Source organism: Pristiophorus japonicus, chromosome 16 (genome assembly GCF_044704955.1).
Source record: "Pristiophorus japonicus isolate sPriJap1 chromosome 16, sPriJap1.hap1, whole genome shotgun sequence".
Classification (NCBI taxonomy): domain Eukaryota; kingdom Metazoa; phylum Chordata; class Chondrichthyes; family Pristiophoridae; genus Pristiophorus; species Pristiophorus japonicus.
The window spans coordinates 131,462,708-131,486,273 of NC_091992.1; the positions used below are offsets into that span (position 1 = coordinate 131,462,708).

The window sequence follows — 23,566 nt, forward strand, 5'->3', positions numbered from 1 at the left end:
GGAGAGTCAGCCCATACAGCTCTCCCTCAGTACCGTACTGGAAAGTCAGCCCATACAGCTCTCCCTCAGTACCGTACTGGAAAGTCAGCCCACACAGCGCTCCCTCAGTACCGTACTGGAGAGTCAGCCCATACAGCTCTCCCTCAGTACCGTACTGGAAAGTCAGCCCATACAGCTCTCCCTCAGTACCGTACTGGAGAGTCAGCCCACACAGCGCTCCCTCAGTACTGTACTGGAGAGTCAGCCCACACAGCTCTCCCTCAGTACTGTACTGGAGAGTCAGCCCATACAGCTCTCCCTCAGTACCGTACTGGAGAGTCAGCCCACACAGCTCTCCCTCAGTACTGTACTGGAGAGTCAGCCCATACAGCTCTCCCTCAGTACCGTACTGGAAAGTCAGCCCATACAGCTCTCCCTCAGTACCGTACTGGAGAGTCAGCCCACACAGCTCTCCCTCAGTCTGTACTGGAGAGTCAGCCCACACAGCTCTCCCTCAGTCTGTACTGGAGAGTCAGCCCATACAGCTCTCCCTCAGTACCGTACTGGAGAGTCAGCCCATACAGCTCTCCCTCAGTACCGTACTGGAGAGTCAGCCCATACAGCTCTCCCTCAGTACTGTACTGGAGAGTCAGCCCATACAGCTCTCCCTCAGTACTGTACTGAAGAGTCAGCCCACACAGCTCTCCCTCAGTACCGTACTGGAGAGTCAGCCCATACAGCTCTCCCTCAGTACCGTACTGGAGAGTCAGCCCATACAGCTCTCCCTCAGTACCGTACTGGAAAGTCAGCCCATACAGCTCTCCCTCAGTACCGTACTGGAAAGTCAGCCCACACAGCGCTCCCTCAGTACCGTACTGGAGAGTCAGCCCATACAGCTCTCCCTCAGTACCGTACTGGAAAGTCAGCCCATACAGCTCTCCCTCAGTACCGTACTGGAGAGTCAGCCCACACAGCGCTCCCTCAGTACTGTACTGGAGAGTCAGCCCACACAGCTCTCCCTCAGTACTGTACTGGAGAGTCAGCCCATACAGCTCTCCCTCAGTACCGTACTGGAGAGTCAGCCCACACAGCTCTCCCTCAGTACTGTACTGGAGAGTCAGCCCATACAGCTCTCCCTCAGTACCGTACTGGAAAGTCAGCCCATACAGCTCTCCCTCAGTACCGTACTGGAGAGTCAGCCCACACAGCTCTCCCTCAGTCTGTACTGGAGAGTCAGCCCACACAGCTCTCCCTCAGTCTGTACTGGAGAGTCAGCCCATACAGCTCTCCCTCAGTACCGTACTGGAGAGTCAGCCCATACAGCTCTCCCTCAGTACCGTACTGGAGAGTCAGCCCATACAGCTCTCCCTCAGTACTGTACTGGAGAGTCAGCCCATACAGCTCTCCCTCAGTACTGTACTGAAGAGTCAGCCCACACAGCTCTCCCTCAGTACTGTACTGAAGAGTCAGCCCATACAGCGCTCCCTCAGTACCGTACTGGAGAGTCAGCCCAGATTATGAACCCACAACCCTCTGACCTGTGGTGCTACCACCGAGCCAGGCAGACAATCTGCTCCGGGACCCAATTGGCTAGCAAGGCAACTGAGACAATGGCAGCCCTGACAGCAAGGCCAAATTAGTGGGGGCATTTCTGCCATTGGTTATTGAAAATACATGCTGGTATATTTCCCAAATCACCCAGGAAAAGGCACATCATCCAGGAGTCACCCCTTCGTGACATCCATCCACAACAGCATCGCACTGTTCTTGGGACCCAACCCCAACCCGTCCCCAAGCAGCAAGACAGCCTGGCAGTCAGTGCATGATCTCCCAGATAAGTGGACTATTGTTTTTAGTTCTCCAGTAATATCTCGATATTCAAACCCTGAGGGATGGATTTGAATACGAGAGCTTTCTCACATGCTGGCAGACAAATGGGAGTTTGTTCCAAGGGGAGTAGTTGAAGGCATAATTTGTGTTTCAGCTTTTCCATCAACTCCCAACTTCCTGAGTTGACCAGTCAAATCTACATCATCACACCAAGAATGCAGGTTTGAGTGTGTGTCCACATCGCCTCCAGCTGCCTGGGGCCCCAGAGTTCCGCAATTCCCTCCCCACAACCTGCCTTTGGCCAAATGTCTCCTCCTTTGGCTCAGTGTCAAGTGTCGTTGGCTTTCGCCCTTATGAAGCACCTCGGGTTGTTTTACCAAGTTAAAGGCAATGTACAAATGCCAGTTGTTCTTGTCCGAAGAAAATAAGTATCAGATGATAACTGAAATGTTCAATTTACTCACATCGCAACCAGACACCAAGTGACCGTCACTGAACGGAGCATTAGGGAGGGGACAGGACCAGGCGCAGGGTCCGGGGGGGGGAATGTTTCCCCACATGTTACCTGAAACACACTGTCCCAGCATGGTACTCTGGTTGTTGCTGTGGGTGTGCAGTGGAAAACGGCTCGTGTGTTTACAAGGACACTACCACAGAAAGAAGTCTTTTCAAAATAAGTTTTAAAAAAAAAAACAATTCTGCCAGTAATTCGACCTCCTGCTGCTGATTTATTCCAATATTTGCTGTTTCCGTACCAGTTTAATGACCCACTATAAATATTTATGCAACATTATTAATAGATAAATTGAGTTCATCCACATCAGGAGTCAGACTGTAGGCAATCTTTGATAAAGCTTCCTCAGGCCCTCAGGGGTGTACTGATCAGTCTAGGGGTTCTCCCCACACCACCTTCCCCCCCCTTCCCTTTCCCCCTTTCCCCCCCCTCCCCCGTCTCTTCCCCTCCCTCCCCCTTCTCTTCCCCTCCTCCTTTTCTCTCTTTCCCCGCACCTCCTCCCCTCCCCAACCACCCAAGAAGGGGAGTCAGATGGACATAAAAATATATTGCAACCATTGGACCCACTCACTTTTAACATGTGATAGCACAGACCAATCAGCAAGGTTCGAGCCAAGGCATTGTAGTGACAATCGCAAGAGTACACCCACTTCACACTCGCCCTCACACTGACAGCACACACACACACACACCTCACACTCGCTAACCTAGAATGATGCACAGGAATATTATACCCCACACTTACACACCTGCTGGGATTATTATATTATACCACAATCTCTAGAGGCCAAGGTGTGAGTGTGAAGTGTAATGAACTACACTGGAGTGGTTACATTATGTGCCCAAGTCTCTGGAGTGGGATTGGGACCCGGGACCTTCTCGCTCGGGCACTGAGCCATGGCAGACACCAACTTGTAGAGAAATGAACGTACTGAAATGCTGCCGGAGCAGGAATGATTGATGTTGCAGCTCCGTGTGCACCATGTAATATAATAAGGGTGTGAGGCAGTGGATACACCGAGAGGCGCGACGCGGATATTTCTGCACTGCTCAGCTCCCAGCCTCCTGAAAGGGTCAGGCCCGGGTTAGACTGTAGCTCTTGGTCAGACGCCCCTCACAGAGGATCAGACTCCACCCGACCCCAAGAAATAAACTGAAAATATTGAACAACCCCCCGCCCCCCAGAAAATGGCTACTGCACGTACTGAACACAAACTGGGCAAATTAAATCAGACCCTGTCCAGCATGTCCAGGCACAAGGTACAGGGTGATGCAGGGTGAAGAGGGGCAGTCGGGTCGGGAGGCGGAGTGAGAGATCGCTGAGGCCTACAAAAGGCTCGTCAGTCCGGGGAGCAGCAGCGTCGAGTCGGGAGGCGGAGCGGGAGATCGCTGAGGCCTACAAAAGGCCAGCTGGTGCAGCTGCAACTGCAGCAGGGAGAGAAGGCAAAAAAGTAGAAAGAAATAGAAGGGTGACATCACTGCCAAGGGGGCTAAGTGATTGGCAAGTAGTTTTTCCTTTTCTTTATCAGTAAGTAGCCTTTTAGCATTGTGCCAAATTAAGCTAATCTAAGGGTTAAGTCATGGCAGGAGAGCTCAGGCACCTGTCATGCTCCTCCTGTGCTATGTGGGAAGTCAGGGACGCTTCCGGTGTCCGACGACTATATATGCGGGAAGTGCTTCCGCCTGCAGCACCTGACAGACCACATTGCGGCACTGGAGCTGCGGGTGGTTTTACTCTGGAGCATGCACGATGCTGAGGATGTCGTGAATAGCACGTTTAGTGAGTTGGCCACAGCGCAGGTAAAGGGTACACAGCCAGATCGGGGATGGGTGACCAACAGGAAGAGCAGTGCAAGGAAGGTAGTGCAGAGGTCCCCTGCGGTCATCCCCCTGCAAAACAGATACACTGCTTTGGGTACTGTTGAGGGGGATGAATCATCAGGGGAGAGCAGCAGCAGCCAAGTTCATGGCACCATGGGTGGCTCTGCTGCACAGGAGGACAGGAAAAAGAGTGGGAGAGCGATAGTGGTAGGGGATTCGATTGTAAGGGGAATAGATAGACAACAGAGACTCCAGGATGGTATGTTGCCTCCCTGGTGCAAGGGTCAAGGATGTCTTGGAGCGGGTGCTGGTCATTTTGAAGGGGGAAGGGTGAACAGCGAGTTGTCGTGGTGCATATAGGGACCAACGATATAGGTAAAAAACGGGATGAGGTCTGGCAAGACGAATTTAGGGAGCTAAGAGCTAAAATAAAAAGTAGGACCTCAAAAGTAGTAATCTCAGGATTGCTACCAGTGCCACGTGCTAGGCAGAGTAAGAATCGTAGGATAGCTCAGATGAATACGTGGCTTGAGGAGTGGTGCAGAAGGGAGGGATTCAAATTCCTGGGACATTGGAACCGGTTCTAGGGGAGATGGGACCAGTACAAACCAGATGGTCTGCACCTGGGCAGGACCGGAACAAATGTCCGAGGGGGAGTGTTTGCTAGTGCTGTTGGGGAGGAGTTAAACTAATATGGCTGGGGGGATGGGAACCTATGCAGGGAGACAGAGGGAAGTAGGAGGAGGGGGGGTGAGGGGGAGGGGGGGGTGAGGGGGGGAGGGGGGGAGGGCGAGGAGAAGCAAAAGATAGAAAGGAGAATAGTAAAAGTGGAGGGCAGAGAAACCCAAGGCAAAAAGCAAAAAGGGCCACATTACAACAAAATTCTAAAGGGGCAAAGTGTGTTAAAAAAACAAGCCTGAAGACTCTGTGCCTCAATGCGAGGAGTATTCAGAACAAGGTGGATGAATTAACTGCGCAGATAGCAGTTAACAGATATGATGTAATTGGCATCACGGAGACATGGCTCCAGGGTTACCAAGGCTGGGAACTCAATATCCAGGGGTATTCAACATTTAGGAAGGATAGACAGAAAGGAAAAGGAGGTGGGGTAGCGTTGCTGGTTAAGGAGGAAATTAATGCAAGAGTAAGGAAGGACATTAGCTTGTATGATGTGGAATCGGTATGGTGGAGCTGCGGAATTCCAAAGGGCAGAAAACGCTAGTGGGAGTTGTGTACAGACCACCAAACAGTAGTAGTGAGGTTGGGACAGCATCAAACAAGAAATTAGGGATGCGTGCAGTAAAGGTACAGCAGTTATCATGGACGACTTTAATCTACATATTGATTGGGCTAACCAAACTGGTAGCAATGTGGTGGAGGAGGATTTCTTGGAGTGTATTAGGGATGGTTTTCTAGACCAATATGTCAAGGAACCAACTATAGAGAGCTGGCCATTCTAGACTGGGTGATGTGTAATGAGAAAGGACTAATTAGCAATCTTTTTGTGCGAGGTCCCTTGGGGAAGAGTGACCATAATATGGTAGAATTCTTCATTAAGATGGAGAGTGACACAGTTAATTCAGAGACTAGGGTCCTGAACTTAAAGAAAGATAACTTTGATGGTATGAGACGTGAATTGGCTAGAATAGACTGGTGAATGATACGTAAAGGGTTGACAGTGGATATACATGATAGACATTTAAAGATCACATGGATGAACTTCAACAATTGTACATCCTGGTCTGGCATAAAAATAAAACAGGGAAGGTGGCTCAACTGTGGCTACAAGGGAAATTAGGGATAGTGTTAAATCCAACAAAGAGGCATATAAATTGGCCAGAATAAGCAGCAAACCTGAGGACTGGGAGAAATTTAGAATTCAGCAGAGGACAAAGGGTTTAATTCGGAGGGGGGAAATAGAGCATGAGTGTAAGCTTGCAGGGAACATGAAAACTGACTGCAAAAGCTTCTATAGATATGTGAAGAGAAAAAGATTAGTGAAGACTAAAGTACGTCCCTTGTAGTCAGATTCAGGTGAATTTATAATGGGGAACAAAGAAATGGCAGACCAATTGAACAAATACTTTGGTTCGGTCTTCACGAAGGAAGACACAAATAACCTTCCGGAAATACTAGGGGACCAAGGGTCTAGCGAGAAGGAGGAACTGAAGGAAATCCTTATTAGTCAAGAAATTGTGTTAGAGAAATTGATGGGATTGAAGGCCGATAAATCCCCAGGGCCTGATAAGTACTCTGGGACGCAGCCTAAGGAAGTGGCCCTAGAAATAGTGGATGCATTGGTGGTCATTTTCCAACATTCTATAGACTCTGGATCAGTTCCTATGGATTGAAGGGTAGCAAAGGTAACCCCACTTTAAAGGAGGGAGAGAGAAAACAGGTAATTATAGACCAGTTAGCCTGACATCGGTAGTGGGGAAAATGTTGGAATCAATTATTAAAGATGAAATAGCAGCACATTTGGAAAGCAGTGACGGGATCGCTCCAAGTCAGCATGGATTTATGAAAGGGAAATCACACTTGACAAATCTTTTGGAATTTTTTGAGGATGTAACTGGTAGAGTGGACAATGGAGAACCAGTGGATGTGGTGTATTTGGACTTTTTGAAGGCTTTTGACAAAGTTCCACACAAGAGATTGGTGTGCAAAATCAAAGCACATGGTATTGGGGGTAATGGACTGACGTGGAAAGAGAACTGGTTGGCAGACAGGAAGCAGAGAGTAGAGATAAACGGGTCCTTTTCAGAATGGCAGGCAGTGACTAGTGGAATGCCGCAGGGCTCAGTGCTGGGACCCCAGCTATTTACAATATACATGAATGATTTGGATGAGGGAATTGAGTGTAATATCTCCAAGTTTGCAGATGACGGGTGCCGGTGTGAGCTGTGAGGAGGACGCTAAAAGGCTGCAGGGTGACTTGGACAGGTTAGGTGAGTGGGCAAACGCGTGGCAGATGCAGTATAATGTGGATAAATGTGAGGTTATCCACTTTGGGGGCAAAAACACGAAGGCAGAATATTATCTCAATGGCGGCAGATTAGGAAAAGGGGAGGTGCAACTAGACCTGGATGTCATGGTACATCAGTCATTGAAGGTTGACATGCAGGTACAGCAGACGGTTAAGAAAGCAAATGGTATGTTGGCCTTCATAGCGAGGGGATTCGAGTATAGGAGCAGGGAGGTCTTACTGCAATTGTACAGGGCCTTAGTGAGGCCTCACCTGTAATATTGTGTTCAGTTTTGGTCTCCTAATCTGAGGAAGGTCATTCTTGCTATCGAGGGAGTACAACAAAGATTCACCAGACTGATTCCCGGGATGGCAGGACTGACATATGAGGAGAGACTGGATCGACTGGGCCTTTATACATTGGAGTTTAGAAGGATGAGAAGGGATCTCATTAGAAACATAAAATTCTGATGGGACTGGACAGGTTAGATGCAGAATGAATGTTCCCGATGTTGGGGAAGTCCAGAACCAGGGGACAGAGTCTAAGGATAAGGGGTAAGACAGTTAGGACTGAGATGAGGAGAAACTTCTTCACTCAGAGTTGTTAACCTGTGGAATTCCCTGCCACAGAGAGTTGTTGATGCCAGTTCATTGAATATATTCAAGAGGGAGTTGGATATGGCTCTTACGGCTAAAGGGATCAAGGGGTATGGAGAGAAAGCAGGAAAGGGGTATGGAGGTGAGTGATCAGCCATGATCTTATTGAATGGTGGTGCAGGTTCGAAAGGCCGAATGGCCTATTCCTGCTCCTATTTTCTATGTTTCTATGTTTCCAGCAGTGGCCAAGATATTAAGCTGTGACTCAGTGGGTAGCACACTCGCCTCGGAGTCAGAAGATTGTGGGTTCAAGTCCCACTCCAAAGACATGAGCAAAACATTCTATGCCAACACTCGCAGTGCTGAGGAAGTGCCGCACTGTCGGAGGTGCCGACTTTCGGATGAGACATTAAACCGAGGCCCCTCTCAGGTGGCACTAGTTCGAAGAAGAACAGGGGAGTTATCCCCAGTGTCCTGGAGCCTATATTCATCCCTCAATCAACATTAACACAGATTATCGGCTCATTATCACATTGCTGTTTGTGGGAGCTTGCTGTGTGCAAATTAGTTGCCACATTTCCTACAATACAACAGTGACTGCACTCCAAAAAGTACTTGGTGCTAAAGCGCTTTGGAAGGTCGCGAGATCATGAAAGGTGCGACAGAAGTCTCAAGGAGCAGGTTGAAGAATGAAGAACCACACACAACAATTAATGAATTCTTTCATAGTGAGAGAAAGTTGAGCGATTCTGTTTCCTTGACTGTAGAACTTCCTTATAGGCATGTCTGACCCTCCCACATTACTCCTGGGAGGGGGGGGGAATACTGCCTGAACACTGCAGAGAGTGTTGTGACCGAGTGTACCAGTCTAACAGCAGTTCGAGGCTCGACATCGAGCAGCTCTCGAAGAGCAAGATTCAGTCAACTTTTCCACCACTATTTGTAACAAACGCCGACACAAAATGGAAAATAAAATAAATAACCTTTCCAGTAAAACAAGGCAGTTATTTTTCTGTCGAACTGCACATTTGAGAGTTTACCATCGTGGCCCAGGAATTACTCACTCACTTTCCACACGGTCAGCAAATGTGTCACGTGCAAAACCAGCTCCAAGACTCAGGAAACAGCACTGTTCTCAGGACAGGCGACCCCGTCATCAGTATCAGGGGCAGTCCCCCGGGGTCAAGGGTGACTTGCTTCCACACGAAACATGTGTACGCAGGGGATTGATCAACTCATTTTAAACGGTGGAAAATGCCCGTGTGTGAATTCTTTTAACGTGGGGTGGCTATTGCACACCAGCCACCACACGGATATCAGGGCCGTAACAATTCCCCCCCCCCCCACACACGCCAAGTGACGACGGGTTCCCTGACAGCTGCAGGGGTCTCAGTGGCTTGCCTCCCGACCCGAGGCTGACAGGTGGCCCTTTGAGGCAGTTTATTTATTTAAAAGGGAGAGGCAGCACACATTGCGAAGGGAAGCCACTTTATCGGCTCACCCAGAGCAGCCCGCCAGCCTGGCCTCTGTTCCTGGAGCTTGCTCGGGATTTAATTTATGGCCACACGCCCTGCAGCAGTCTGGGTCAGAATGGCCACCAAGAAGCAGCTAGAGAGGGGGAGAGAGAGGGGGAGAGAGAGAGGGGGAGAGAGAGAGGGGGAGAGCACATTTATAGCTCGTGTTCACAGGCTCAGGACGTCCCACAGCCAACAAGGCATTTTATTGCAGTGTAGTCACTGCTATATTGTGGGAAACGCAGCAGCCAAGTTGCGCACAGCAAGCTCCCACAAACAGCAATGTAACAAATGAGAAGCCATCTGTTATACTTCAAAATAGCACCGCAGGGATCTTTTACATCTACCCGAGCGCGCAGACGGGGCCTCGGTTTAACATCTCATCGAAAAGATGATCCCTCAGACAGTGCAGCACTGCCCCTCCGACAGTGCAGCGCTCCCTCAGCACTGGCACTGGGAATGTCAACCTGGATCACCTGCTCATCTGCCCTGGAGCGGGACATGAACTCATGACCTTCTGACTCGAAGGCAAGAGTGCTGGCCATCACTGCCAGGCCTTTGCCATACCAGTGATTGATAAACACAGCCTATTTTTGCCTTTTTCCCCCACTGAATGCTCCTGCCCGAGCTGTTCCCCAGGCTGCCACTCAGCTTTGTTTAGCCCATAATATCGTAACACTAGACAACAGTGTCAAAGGTTGTCCTTAGCAACAAAAAAAGTGTAGAGAAAAAACACACTGGGTTTGCCTGAAGCTCAGATAAGCAGAAGAAGATACTGCACACAAGGCACGGCCTATTTATAGCCCCGCAAAAGCTGCTTGCTGCACAGTGTCAGGCAGAGTTGCTGTTTCAAAAAAAATAGTCCAAGGTTATGTGCTCACTTCAAGCCCTTCTTGATCTCTCTCTCTCTCGAAGGGTTACAAACCCTGCAGGAAAGTCCTGGAGTCTCCAGGAGTGAAAGATTAATCTCTTGCACGCTGTTGTGAGCTGGGTGACAGGGAGGTCCGAGAGAGGGGAGAGAGGAGAGGGAGAAGAGGGAAGGAGGGAGGCAGGCCCAAGGGAGGGAGGGAGGCAGGCCCAAGAGAGGGAGGGAGGGAGGCCGTGTAGCGTCGGGAATGGCGAGGGGTGGGGGGGGGGGGGGGAAGAGAGGGGGGCAAGAGGCTCAGTGGATTGAGGGATGTGTCTGTGTCTGAAAACATAAAATGGCTGCCTTGTGAATTCTGATCAGGTGAATTGGCTCGTGCTAACCTTGTGACATCACCGATCATCTGATTCCCCCACGGGTGCGACATACCGACAGAAACCCATCAATAGCATTACAGGCTCATTGAAGTATGAGACACCCCCAGATAGCTATATTATAAATGTCTAAATATTCTATCAATATATTAAAAATCTTACACCCGCACACAGTACCTGTACACTTTTTCCATTATGAATTCCTGTGTCATTTATAAGATTGAGACCCTCCAGTCAGCTGCCTCTGCCCTTCCCTTAGTCCACTGGGCCAAACTTCCTTGAAGGATCCCCTGCCCTCGGCCTGAACTCACAACTCTCCAGTCTCCCCTCTTGACCTCTCCGAGCTCACCTTGCCCACGAGACCACCTCCTGCTCCCTCGACCCTATTCCCACCAAACTTCCTTTTCTGGCTCCCAGGTTAGCTGACATTGTTAACGGTTCTCTCTCCTCAGGTACTGTCCCTCTCTCCCTCAAATCTGCCATCATCATCACCCACTCCTTAAAAAAAAACAGCCCTCGACTCTTCCGTCCTTGCGAACGACCACCCACCCCCAACTTCCCTTTCCTCTCCAAAGTCCTTGAACGTGTTGTCACCTCCCAAATCCGTGCCCATCTTTCCCGTGACTGCATGTTTGAATCTCTCCAATCAGCTTTAAACACGAATCACAACTTCCCCCATCACTGCTGCTCGGGCGCTGTGAATAAGGTTTATTCGGAAAATACAACGCACACTCGCATGTAGCACACATCGGTCACTACCTGATCTCCGCCAGTCACCTCCACAACCAGTCCCTCGACGCTGGTCCTTCTGTGACCAGGTCAAGCGAGTCAACGTGAAACAATCCTGGCAGTAGGGAGAGCACGATGAGCAATGTCTCTCTGCAACCACCTCCCACCCCCCACCCCCCGATGGTGCCCTGCTGAGCACCACATCCCCACAGGCCACTCACCGGCAACCGCCGCTGGAGGATATGCCGCACGGCAAATTTAAAAAGGGACCAAGTAGTCAAAAAACAATTGAGGGGGGTGCGTTGGCGGCGAGCAAATCAGCATTTACAATCCGTGACTCCCCTCCCGCCACACGTCCCCAAACCAGCTCGGGTCCCACGCACAGGGCCCAGATGTGGGTACGGGTCAATCTGGACCAGGCCCCTTCAATATACAAGACAGGTTGTTCTTCACGTGCCAGGAAATAAAAGGGGCAGATCTCCTTTCTAAACGGGGTGAACGGTTTGTCTCGCTCTATAGAATCCGACATTTACAACACGGAAGGAGGCCATTTCGGCCCATCGTGTCCGCACCGGCCGATGAGCTGCAGATCCTGAAGTGATGAGCAGTGTAACCAAGCTGCATGCCCGTGACAATGATGATGATGATGATGATGATGGAGCCAAGCTCAGGTCACTTATTTTCAACAATCATTCCAGTTTTTCAACTATAACATGCAAATTATTTCAAAGGAAGCCCCTGGAAAGAAAATAAGATTAGCAGGAAAACCAGTTCTGCACCACGGCTGATTTGCATTTACCAGGTTGTTGAAATCTGCAGGTTTCCCCATGCCACAAATTGTTGCGCTTTGTGGAATTCAAACAATCCCTCGGTGATAAACACCACAAACTGATGCAGCATGTGGTTGTGGAGAGGGGGCGGGGGGGGGGGGGGAAAAGAGAGGAAGGGGGCTTGGGGGATATATAAAAGTAAGAATTCACTCTGCTCACCTTCAGCTCACCAACTTCAGGCGTTTCCCACTGCTAACTTGTGAAGATTCTCCAGTCAGCACCAGTTACACACATTCTCACCCGAATCAGAATCAATTCCGGGGACGAGAGGGTTGTCCTGTGAGGAGAGAGCGAGTAGAATGGGCCTATATTTCCTTCCGTCTTTCAGATGAGACGTTAAACCGAGGCCCATTCTGCCCTCTCAGGTGGATGTAAAAGATTCCATGGCCATTATTTCGATGAACAGGGGAGTTCTCCCTGGACAGCATTTATCCCTCAATCCACACCAATAATCAGATTATCTGGGTCATTATCACATTGCTGTTTGTGGGAGCTTGCTGTGCGTAGATTGGCTGCTGCGTTTCCTACATTACAGCAGTGACTACACTCCAAAAGTAGTTCACTGGCTGTTGTGAAAGGTGCTATATAAAATCAAAATCTATTTTATTTGGAGTTTAGAAGAATAAAAGATGATCTCATTTAAACATTTAAAATTCTTCGAGGGCTTGGCAGGCTGAGAGGCTGCTTTCCCTGGGCTGGGGAGTCTAGATCCAGGGGTCACAGTCTCAGGATAAGGGGTCGGCCATTTAGGAGGAGGAGAAATTTCTTCACTCAGAGGGTGGTGAGTCTTTGGCATTCTCTGCCCCAGAGGACTGTGGAGGCTCAGTCGTGGAGTATATTCAAGACGGAGATAGGTCGAGTTTTGGACATTAAAGGAATCAAAAGGATATGGGCATCGGGCGGGAAAGTGGAGCTGAGTCTATGATCAGATCAGCCATGATCTTATTGAATGGCGGAGCAGGCTCGAGGGGCCGAATGGCCTACTCCTCGTTCTTGTGTATTTCAGAATTTTAAAAAAAGAAATGCAATTATTGCCCCATGGTTATGGGGTTCCTGTTTAGTTATTAAAAAGCAAATTTAAACACAACCCTCACACATGGAGGTCACACCTTCAACAAGAGAGTCAGTGATGAGGAGCCTGGCTCATTGCCACTGTACCTTTGAGGAACACAGTATTGTGGAAGGTTAATGTCTTGATGAATGATGTTGCACAAACACTTCCTGTACCTCACCAGGAAGAAAGATACTGGTTTTCAATGAGAAAAGGTTCAAATGGAGTGCGCTTTAACACCTACCAGCAATTACCCAAACCAGATTCTCTATTTACAGACCTCGTCTTACTCCTCCAGAAAGTGATCTCTGAACCCTCCTATCTTACAGACTGTAAACACTGCTGGTAATGTGCAGCCCATCCCGATATCTTGCCTTCAAAGCAATTGAGAGGATTAAAATAAAAACATTTTTGTGTTGACCGTTTTTCATTTTGCCACAGAGCATGCGAATGAAGGAAAGAAAAACTTGCATTTATAAAGTGCCTTTCACAACCACCAGACGTCTCAAAGCGCTTTACAGCCAATGAAGTGCTTTTTGAAGTGGTCACTGTTGTCACGTGGGAAACATGGCAGCCAATTTGCGCACAGCCAGCTCCCACAAACAGCAATGTGATATTGACCAGATAATCTGTTGTTGTTATGTTGATTGAGGGATAAATATTGGCCAGGACACCGGGGATAACTCCCCTGCTCTTCTTCGTAATAGTGGCATGGGATCTTTTACATCCATCTGAGAGAGTAGACGGGGCCTCGGTTTAACGTCTCATCCGAAAGACGGCATCTCCAACAGTGCAGCGCACCCTCAGTACTGCACTGGAGTGTCAGCCTAGATTTTGGGAGTGGGACTTGAACCCACAACCTTCTGCCTCCGAGGCGAGTGAGCCAAGCACTGGACCAGGCTAACGCCACTAATGACCTACATTCTATAAGCTTGCACTCACTAATTCTTACAAAGATCAGCTTCCCCGAGGAACAAGGCGACACATTCCTTCCAGAAACATTTCACCCCAAGTTCTCTGAAAGGAGTTCAAAAGGACCAGACTGGTTTGTTTGATTAATGCCCTTGGAAACTACACCAAGACTTCTAGTGCTGCATCATACGATTTGTCATCTCGCCTGCATTGCTGGCTTCTCGATGTAATTCTATTTGTGAATAAACCCACTTAATATTTTAGTCTGTTACAAACAAAAGTATCTTGACGGTTCACATCAGTCTTCTGAATAACGCGAGGCGCCGAGAAATCCGATCCATTATCCAGAAGCAACCTTACAATTAAAAAGGGAATTCTTTCCCTGCTGCCAGCTATTTCCCCATATACACAGAAGAATTAGGAGCAGGAGTCGGCCATACATCCCCTCGAGCCTGCTCCGCCATTCAATAAGATCACGGCTGATCATCGACCTCAACTCCACTTTCCCGCCCGATCCCCACATCCCTCGATTCCCCTCGAGTCCAAAACTCTACCGATCTCAGCCTTGAATATACTCAACAACCGGGGCAGAGAATCTCAAATATTCACCACCCTCACAGCTGAAGAAATTCCTCCTCATCCCAGACTTAAATGGCCCTTATCTGAAGACCGAACAATGCACATCAAGCTGCAGGTCTTTCTCACTGTATAGCTGGGTGTCTGGAATATGTGGAAACCTATCACTATGTCTCTAATTCAAGCTACTGAACAACCGGTTAGTCCAGATCACAGTGTGACAATATAAACTAAAGCGTACAGTACTAAAGCGGGTGCATGAACAGAGAGACCTGGGGGTATATGTGCACAAATTGTTGAAGGTGGCAGGGCAGGTTGAGAAAGCGGTTAAAAAAAAAAATCAAACGGGATCTTGGGCTTCATAAATAGAGGCATTGAGTACAAAAGCAAGGAAGTTATGATGAACCTTTATAAAACACTGGTTTGGCCACAACTGGAGCAGTGTGTCCAATTCTGTACACCGCACTTTAGGAAGGACACGACGGCCTTGGAGAGGGCGCAGTAAAGATTTACGAGAATGGTCCTAGGGATGAGAGACTTCAGTTACATGGATAGACTGGAGAAGCCGGGATTGTTCTCCTTAGAGCAGAGAAGTTTGAGAGGAGATTTGAGAGAGGTGTTCAAAATGATGAGGGATCTGGACAGAGTAGATAAAGAGAGACTGTTCCCATTGGCAGAAGGGTCGAGAACCAGAGGACACAGATTTAAAGCGATTGGCAAAAGAACTAAAGGCGACATGAGGAAAAACCTTTTTAAATCGCAGTGAGTGGTTAGGATCTGGAATGCACGGCCTGAGAGGGTGGCGGAGGCAGACTCAATCGTGGCTTTCAAAAAGGGAATTGGATAAGTACCTGAAGGAAAAGAAATGTGCAGGGCTATGGGGAAAGGGCAGGGGAGTGGGACTGGGACTGGCTGAGGTGCTCTTGCAGAGAGCTGGCATGGACTCGATGGGCCGAATGGCCTCCTTGTGATTCGATGGACCTTCTGCACATCACACTAACCCAAATCCAGAGAGCTTTAGGTACAACTAGCGACCGGCAATTGTGTGCAGGACTAATTTAAAACCCTCGATTCAAACTTCCTCTTCTCTTTCTCTGCCCCAATGGAAATAATCCCAGTATCTCAAGTCATTCCTCAGCCCTAGTTTCCCCAATCTGGGGCATGGCAACTCGGGCAAGATCCGGAGGGTAACGAGCTCGACACTTCAGCGGGGAGAGAGGAAAGGAGCAACAGCAAAAAGCATCAACTTTACTTTCAATTATCTGTAAAGAAAGACTTGGATTTATATAGCACCTTTTATGACCTCAGGATGTCCCAAAGCACTTTACAGCCAATGAAGTTCTTTTTGGAGTGTAGTCACTGTTGTAATGTGGGAAACGCAGCAGCCAATTTGCACACAGCAAGCTCCCACAAACAGCAGTGTGAAAATGACCAGATAATCTTTGTGATGTTGATCGAGGGCTAAATATTGGCCAGGACAACGGGGATAACGCCCCTGCTTTTCTTCAAAATAGTGCCGTGGGATCTTTCACATTGTTTAGCAATGTAGATGGAGGAGGGAAGAGATGAGAGAACATTCAACACTGTTGTACCAACAAACCCTGGCTGTAAAGCTGCCCCTCCATTGGGCAGAGAGAGGATTCCTCGCCTCGCAGCTCCCGAGTGAGGCTTCTCGGCTGACACAAACCCTCCTATTTGATGTCTGATGCTTTATGTCCTTGTTCACATAGAGGGAAGGGCCTCCATCGAAAGTATCCCGAGCTCTCCAGCGGCACCAAGGGACGGCCACACACCCAGAACAGGGTTTCTCAAACTGGGATCTGCGGACCCCGGGGGAGGGTCCGAAGAGATTTTCCGGGGGTGGTGGGGGGAGATCTGGGAAATAACACTTGGCGAGCAAGGCCGGCCTCAAGGGTGGGCAACGTGGTGGAGAGTGAGCGTAGCGCGGCGGGGGGGTTGGGTGGGGAGAGGGTGGGAGGGACGAGCGCGGCGGGATAAGGTTGAATGCCACAGAAAGGGCAAGGCCATGAAGTGAATGCTGCTGGGCCAGTGGTGGGACATTAAAATAAAACCAATCCATTAATGGCCCTCCTGGCAGCATGGCCGATGTATTTACAGGACAGGCTGCAATTACTACACACAGTCCCCATTAAGCCTCTCTTTCTGATGCAGTGGAAACCACAAGATTACGGTGGATTAGTCCAAATCTTTCTGCAACATAATTTAGGGAAGAGGTTTGGAAGCCACAAAATCTGCAATTAATGGCAGAATGTCAACACAAGGTCCACTTTGTCCAACAAAACAGGACACTTCACATCAGTCAGTGCGCGCCGCGTGATTGCCAGTCTGTGGCTGCGAGGTCCCCTCTTCCCCCACTCACTCAAACCCCCAGCGTCTGCCGACTGAACCAACCAATGTAGATTCGATGGGCAAAATAAGCATGGCGACACAGGAGGGTCCCCCTCTGAAATGCCAGCAAAGGCCTGACCCCCCAACTACCAGCTCGCCAACCCAATTATCGCAGACAGCCACAGTACTGCTCCATACTGCGCTAAAGCAACTCATTTCTCCCGACCACACATCCGCAGCATAACGAAGACCGCCTATTTCCACCTCTGGAACATCGCCCATCTTAGCTCATCCGCTGCCGAAACCCTCATCCATGCCTTTGTTACCTCGAGGCTTGACTACTCCAATGCTCTCCTGGCTGGCCTCCCACATTCCACCCAATGTAAACGAGAGGTGATCCAAAACTCGGCCGCCCACGTCCCAACTTGCACCACGTCCCGCTCACCAGCCCAGCCCCCTCACCCCACGCCAAAGATATCCGCGCTCCTCTAATTCTGCCCTCGAGCATCCCTGATTTTAATCGCTCAACCATTGGCCTCCATGACTTCTGTTGCCAAGGCACCAAGCTCTGGAATTCCCTCCCTTAAGCTCTCTGCCTCGCTCTCCTCCTTTAAGACGTTCCATAAAACCTACCTCTTTGATCAAGCTTTTGGTCCCCTGCGCTAATTTCTCGTTATGCGGCTTGGTGTCAAATTTTGCGCCTCAATGCACCTTGGGAAGTTTTGCTTTGTTAAAGGCGCTGTATAACTACATCGTTGGTATTTCTCCAGCGATTTGAGGTGTCTACTGTATATATGCTCAATGTCTCAGAGTCACACAGGAGGACGGGCATCACTAGAGCCCTGTAGACCATGAGCTTGGTACCAGATTTGAGGGCCTGGTCTTCAAATACTCTCTTCCTCAGGCGACTGAAGGCTGCGCTGGTGCACTGGAGGCAGTGTTGGACCGAGTCGTCGATACCTGCCCTTGCTGAGAGTAAGGTATGGAAAGTGGTCCACGTTGTCCAGGGCCGTGCCGTGGATTCTGATGACCCGGGGGACAGTGCTGTGTGGTGGGGTCAGGCTGGTGGAGGACCTTTGTCTTACGGATGTTTAGTGTAAGGCCCATGCTTTCGTTCGCCTCGGTGTCTGTCCCACCTGTGACAGACTGTACAGTCACCTGACAACACACTGAGAGTGGAAGCAAGTCTTCCTCGATTTCGAGGGACTGCCTATGATGATGATAAGTTGTTGTTGTTTCAGGTTTCTTTTCCATTTCTAAAGATATTTATTAATTGCCAGCAGCCAGCCAGTGTACAAGATGATCAGTGGGTCCCAGTGTCCATCCTCTGGTGCCTTGCCACAAAACAAGTGGAAGGGGCTGAAATGAGTCGATTTTCTGTCAGTACCAGGTACAGTCCTGAGCTGGTTCTGGGAAAGACAGATAGAAGGCCAAGGCCTATCATGGAGGTCAGCAACAGATGCAAAGCAAAGGATCGATAGTTTGACCACACCAACCTTGGCTTGTAAAAGCTGACAAGGAGAGAGTTCCAGGTCGGAGCAGAAATGAGTTTGAGCAGATCACCAAGCGATGAGTCTGGATTTTAACAGAGTAAGGATCCAGGGGGGAATCATTGCCCAGACAGAGTCCAAATAGTCCTCAAAAAGGAGATTTAATAGTTGCTTGAAAAAGAGGATCATCACAGAGACACAAACACACACCTTACTCCAATGGTTATACACATTTGCTTTGGGGATTTGGAGTATGTAAAAATCTAATGAAAGATGCATCTTGACTGAGTGGCTCTGTTTGCAGCATGCCTTTAAGGCCTGCATGTCGTACCCAACCCTCAGTCTTCCAATCTCCAGGATGTCAGGTAAAGAATTTTAAATGATGTAAAATGTAGTGCATTGCATGAGCTCCATTAGCCTGTGGCTTTTGCCTGTAATTGCTCACTCAGTGGTGTTCCTGGTACTTCAACAGGATTTCTGTCCTACTATTTCTTGGAAAAACACAGTGGGGCAATTTATCAATTTTATTTTTACTTCAATTACGTTGTCAAGGAAATAACACCAGACGTGAATAGGTGCAGCTTCCCGAGCAGCAATATACTGTTAAATGAGAGTCCCACACAAACCTCTCGCACACACCCGGATACATGCTTGTTGGTCACACCTTCTCTATCGCCCATTCCATAAGCCAGGCTTGTAGCAGCTGCACAGGTTCAATGGGATTCGATCTCTTCAATTTCCCAGACCCCTTTCGTGAGGGTAGCATCCAACCTCCATTTAATGGCTCACTGACAATCAGGAACTCAAAGTGCGAGTAACAACAACAACTTGGAATTATATAGCGCCTTTAACATAGTGAAACATCCCACGGTGTTTCCGTACAAACCAGGAGACCAACAACTCCATGTACCTCCTCTTCCGACACCCACCACCACCGCTCTCCTGCACCCTACCCTGCGTCCCTCCACCAAAGCCAAATGGGTCAGTGCTAACCTGCTCTCCAACCGGGTCATAGAACAAAAACAAATTTCATAAGAACATAAGAAATAGCAGGAGTAGGCCATACGGCCCCTCGAGCCTGCTCCGCCATTCAATACGATCATGGCCGATTCGATCATGGACTCGGGTCCACTTCCCTGCCCGCTCTCCATACATTCGACATCTAGGGGCCAACAGATAATGATGAATATCTGGAACGTACAGGGGGCAAATGGGCCAGTGTTTTGAGGCAGAGGGATTGGGAAGGCCAGGCTGATGGGAACTCACTAAACTGAACGATTATCAGGGCGATGGCACGCACAAACCGCAGTGAACTCAGACTGTACCAAACTGCTGGAAGTTTCATCAGACCAAGATCCAATTGCAGCAACAGTCAAGGAGCGCTAGGATGCCAAACCATTACTTGACTTGATTTTATTTAGAGAGTGCTATTATAAATGTAACTGAAATCATCAAAATGTCACATTGACATCCGAATGTTACTGGAGAAAGACCACTGGAAAAAGAGCCAGTCTTTGCTCTTCAAACACGCTTGTACATCATCATCATCATAGGTAGTCCTTCGGAATCGAGGAAGACTTGTTTCCACTCTCGAGGCTAGTTCTTTGGTGGCTGTACAGTCCAATATGAGAGCCACAGACTCGGTCACAGGTGGGACAGATAGTCGTTGAGGGAAGGGGTGGGTGGGACTGGTTTGCAGCACGCTCTTTCCGCTGCCTGCACTTGCTTTCTGCATGATCTCGGCGACAAGACTTGAGGTGTTCAGCGCCCTCCCGGATGCACTTCCTCCACTTAGTGGAGATGTCGAACTTTATCAGGGAAGCTTTGAGGGTGTCCTTGTAGCGTTTCCGCTGCCCACCTTTGGCTCGTTTGCAGTGAGGGAGCTCCAAGTAGAGCACTTGCTTTGGGAGTCTCGTGTCTGGCATGCGGACTGTGTGGCCTGCCCAGCGGAGCTGATAGAGTGTGGTCAGTGCTTCAATGCTGGGGATGTTAGCCTGAATGAGGATGCTGATGTTGGTGCACCTGTCCTCCCAAGGGATTTGTAGGATCTAGCGGAGACATCGTCGGTGATATTTCTCCAGGAGCTTGAGGTGTCTATTGTACATGGTCCATGTCTCTGAGCCATAGAAGAGGGCAAGTATTACTACAGCCTTGTAGACCATGAGCTTGGTGACAGTTTGGAGGGCCTGGTCTTCAAACACACTTTTCGTCAGGCGGCCGAAGGCTGCACTGGTACACTGGAGGCGGTGTTGGATCTCGTCGTCGATGCCTGCTCTTGTTGATGGGAGGCTCCCGAGATATGGGAAGTGGTCCACGAGGCAACACTTAGGTCACAGAATGGGGCTTTGGGCACTGATTATAGAAAGGGCGTTAAAGCTTTGGCCCACATCACAGCGTAGATTGGCCTGGATGATGCCAGCAAGAGCAAACTATAGCGATGAGGAGACACGAGAGATAATGGGACTGTTTCCACCCAATCTGCCATCAAGTTCTATGTGTGACTGATGGGAGGAGGTGCCGGAGACTTGGCCATTCGCAGTCCGTGCTCCCAAACTCATGGAGCTGTACCTCAGGAGGGAGTCAAGGAAACACAGAGGAAAAGAAAAATGAGTAACTAGCTTCTCTAAAAACAAGATGTTCCAGCGAGCCAACCTTCCTGTTTGCCAACAAGCCAGGGGAAGGGAGGGCCGATGCCAAATACTCATCATGGCCAGTTACAAGCAGCATTGGGTCTGCCCGGCACTGGGTCCACTGTCCACCCTCAAGGTGAGGCAACAGTGTGTAGCACAATCTCAGTACATACGAGAAGTTGAAGCAATTCTCTGGTCCACATTCTCATCTCAAACTCCAATACTTGGTATTTCCCCCCCGAGTGACAATCTCTCTTGGCCAATTGGACTTCAATTGGACTCGCAGCACTACACAAACTCTTGGGTATGGGAGGGGTGGGGTGGGGGGGGGGGGGGCTATCTTCTGAACTCCAGAGAATAATGAGAGGTAATCTCATTGAAATGTATTAAATTCTTAAGCGGGCTTGACAGGGTTGATGCCGAGAGGATGTTTCCCCTGACTGAGGAGTCTGGAACCAGGGGTCACAGTCTCAGAATAAGGGGTCGGCCATTTAAGACCGAGATGAGGAGAAATTTCTTCACTCACTCAGTGTTGTGAATCTTACCCCAGAGCGCTGTGGATGCTGAATTGTTGAGTACATTCAAGGCCGAGATCGATAGATTGATTTTTGGGCTCGAGGGGAGAGAAGCAATATGGGGATAGTGCGGGAAAGTGGAGTTGAGGTCGAAGATCAGCCATGATCTTATTGAATGGTGGAGCGACTCGAGGGGCCTGATGGCTGACTGCTGCTCCTAATTCTTATGTTTTTTTATTCTTAAATGTCAAATGACAACGTTACCAAGGTAGTCGAAAGTGATCAGATTCAGGCAATTATACTGCCAGATTTCAACAAGGACAAAGATTTCCTCTACACCTGTGAGCACCTCAGTCATTGCAGGCAGACCGTAAACACACCTCAAATATATACTGTACAGATTTGAAAAAAACCTTTCCATCAAGACGTTCCATACTTTGGATCTTAGAGTCAGTGACGTTTATAGGGATCACAATGTATCAGCGATCAGCACTGGGGGTCAAACCGACACTCGGACTGGAACACCTGCAGACCTGGGGGACATTACCTGTCCCACCCCCACACAATACAATACATGAACGACCAGATTGGTTCCCGGTGAAGCAACGCCTCGATTTCAAAATTCTCATCCTGGTTTACAAATCCCCCCCCCCCCATGGCCTCGCACCTCCCTATTTCTAATCTCCTCCAGCCCCACAAGATCTCTGTGCTCCTCTAATTCTGCCCTCTCGAGCATCCCTGATTATAATCGCTCAACCATCGGTGGCCGTGCTTTCAACTGCCGAGGCCCCAAGCTCTGGAACTCCCTCCCGAAACCTCTCCGCCTCTTTCCTCATCCAAGATGCTCCTTAAAACCGAACTCTTTGACCAAGCTTTTCTGTCATAATTCTTATGCGGTTCAGTGTCAAATTTTTGGTTTCTAACACTCCTGTGAAGCACCTTGGGAAGTTTTACTATGTTAAAGGTGCTACATAAATGCAAGTTGTTATTGTACGCGAGAAAATTATTAAATGCATATATACACACACACACACAGTGTGGTGGAACAGCCTTTTCGCAACAAGCAGATGTTCTGAAACTAGGGAGAGTTTAACAACTTAATATCCAAGGTATTTAAGAAATGTAACTCGTGTGTTACAAAGCACGATATCCCCCTCAATTCAGGAGCAACAGCAGTGGTGTGGAAGAGATATTTGCCAGTCTGCTCTCGCTGCAACAGCGGTTACTGGACTGGCCTATTGCAGGATTGCTTGTACAAACTCACAAACAATTAATATTTAATCTCCCTCCCAAGCAGGAGGACAAAGCGACCGAACCCTGTGTGAAAACAGAGGGGATCCACCTCATTAACCAGATAGCAGCAGCCGTGTTCAAAGCACTGCAGAGGGGGGAGAGTGAAGGGGGAAGGGGGAAAGTGTGAAGGGGGAAGGGGGGGGGGGAAGAGTGAAGGGGGAAGGGAAGTGTGAAGGGGGAAGGGGGGGGAGGAGAGTGAAGGGGGAAAGGGGGAAAGGGGGGAGAGTGAAGGGGGAAGGGGGGGGGAGGAGAGTGAAGGGGGAAAGGGGGGGAGGAGAGTGAAGGGGGAAAAGGGGGGGGGAGAGTGAAGGGGGAAAGGGGGGGGAAGTGAAGGGGGAAAAGGGGGGGGAAGTGAAGGGGAAAAGGGGGGGGGGAGAGTGAAGGGGAAAAGGGGGGGGAGAGTGAAGGGGGAAAGAGAGGGGAGAGTGAAGGGGGAAAGGGAGGGGGAGAGTGAAGGGGAAAGGGGGGGGAGAGTGAAGGGGGAAAGGGAGGGGAGAGTGAAGGGGGAAAGGGAGGGGGAGAGTGAAGGGGGAAAGGGAGGGGGAGAGTGAAGGGGGGAAAGGGAGGGGGAGAGTGAAGGGGGAAAAGGGAAGGGGAGAGTGAAGGGGAAAGGAGGGGGGAGATGAAGGGGGATAGGGAGGGGAGAAAGGGAAGGGGGCAAATGGGAGAGTGAAGGGGAAAGGGAGGGGAGAGGAAAGGGGGGAATAGGAAAAGAAGGGAAAATCGCAGATT

At 49.4% G+C, this 23,566-nt stretch overlaps 1 protein-coding gene across 5 annotated transcripts in view; it reads right to left on the reverse strand.

Annotated features, from left to right (window-relative positions):
- LOC139226835 (protein kinase C alpha type) overlaps window positions 1-23,566 on the reverse strand; it is a 542,945-nt gene that overhangs the window by 473,844 nt on the left and 45,535 nt on the right. Inside the window, exon 1 of one of the 5 annotated variants that reach the window (XM_070857893.1) lies at window positions 8,775-8,801. The exons of the other annotated variants lie outside the window; for them this stretch is intronic. The gene's annotated coding sequence lies outside the window, so the exon portion shown is untranslated. Of the gene's footprint in view, window positions 1-8,774; window positions 8,802-23,566 lie in introns of those variants that run through there. 5 annotated transcript variants of the gene reach the window in all.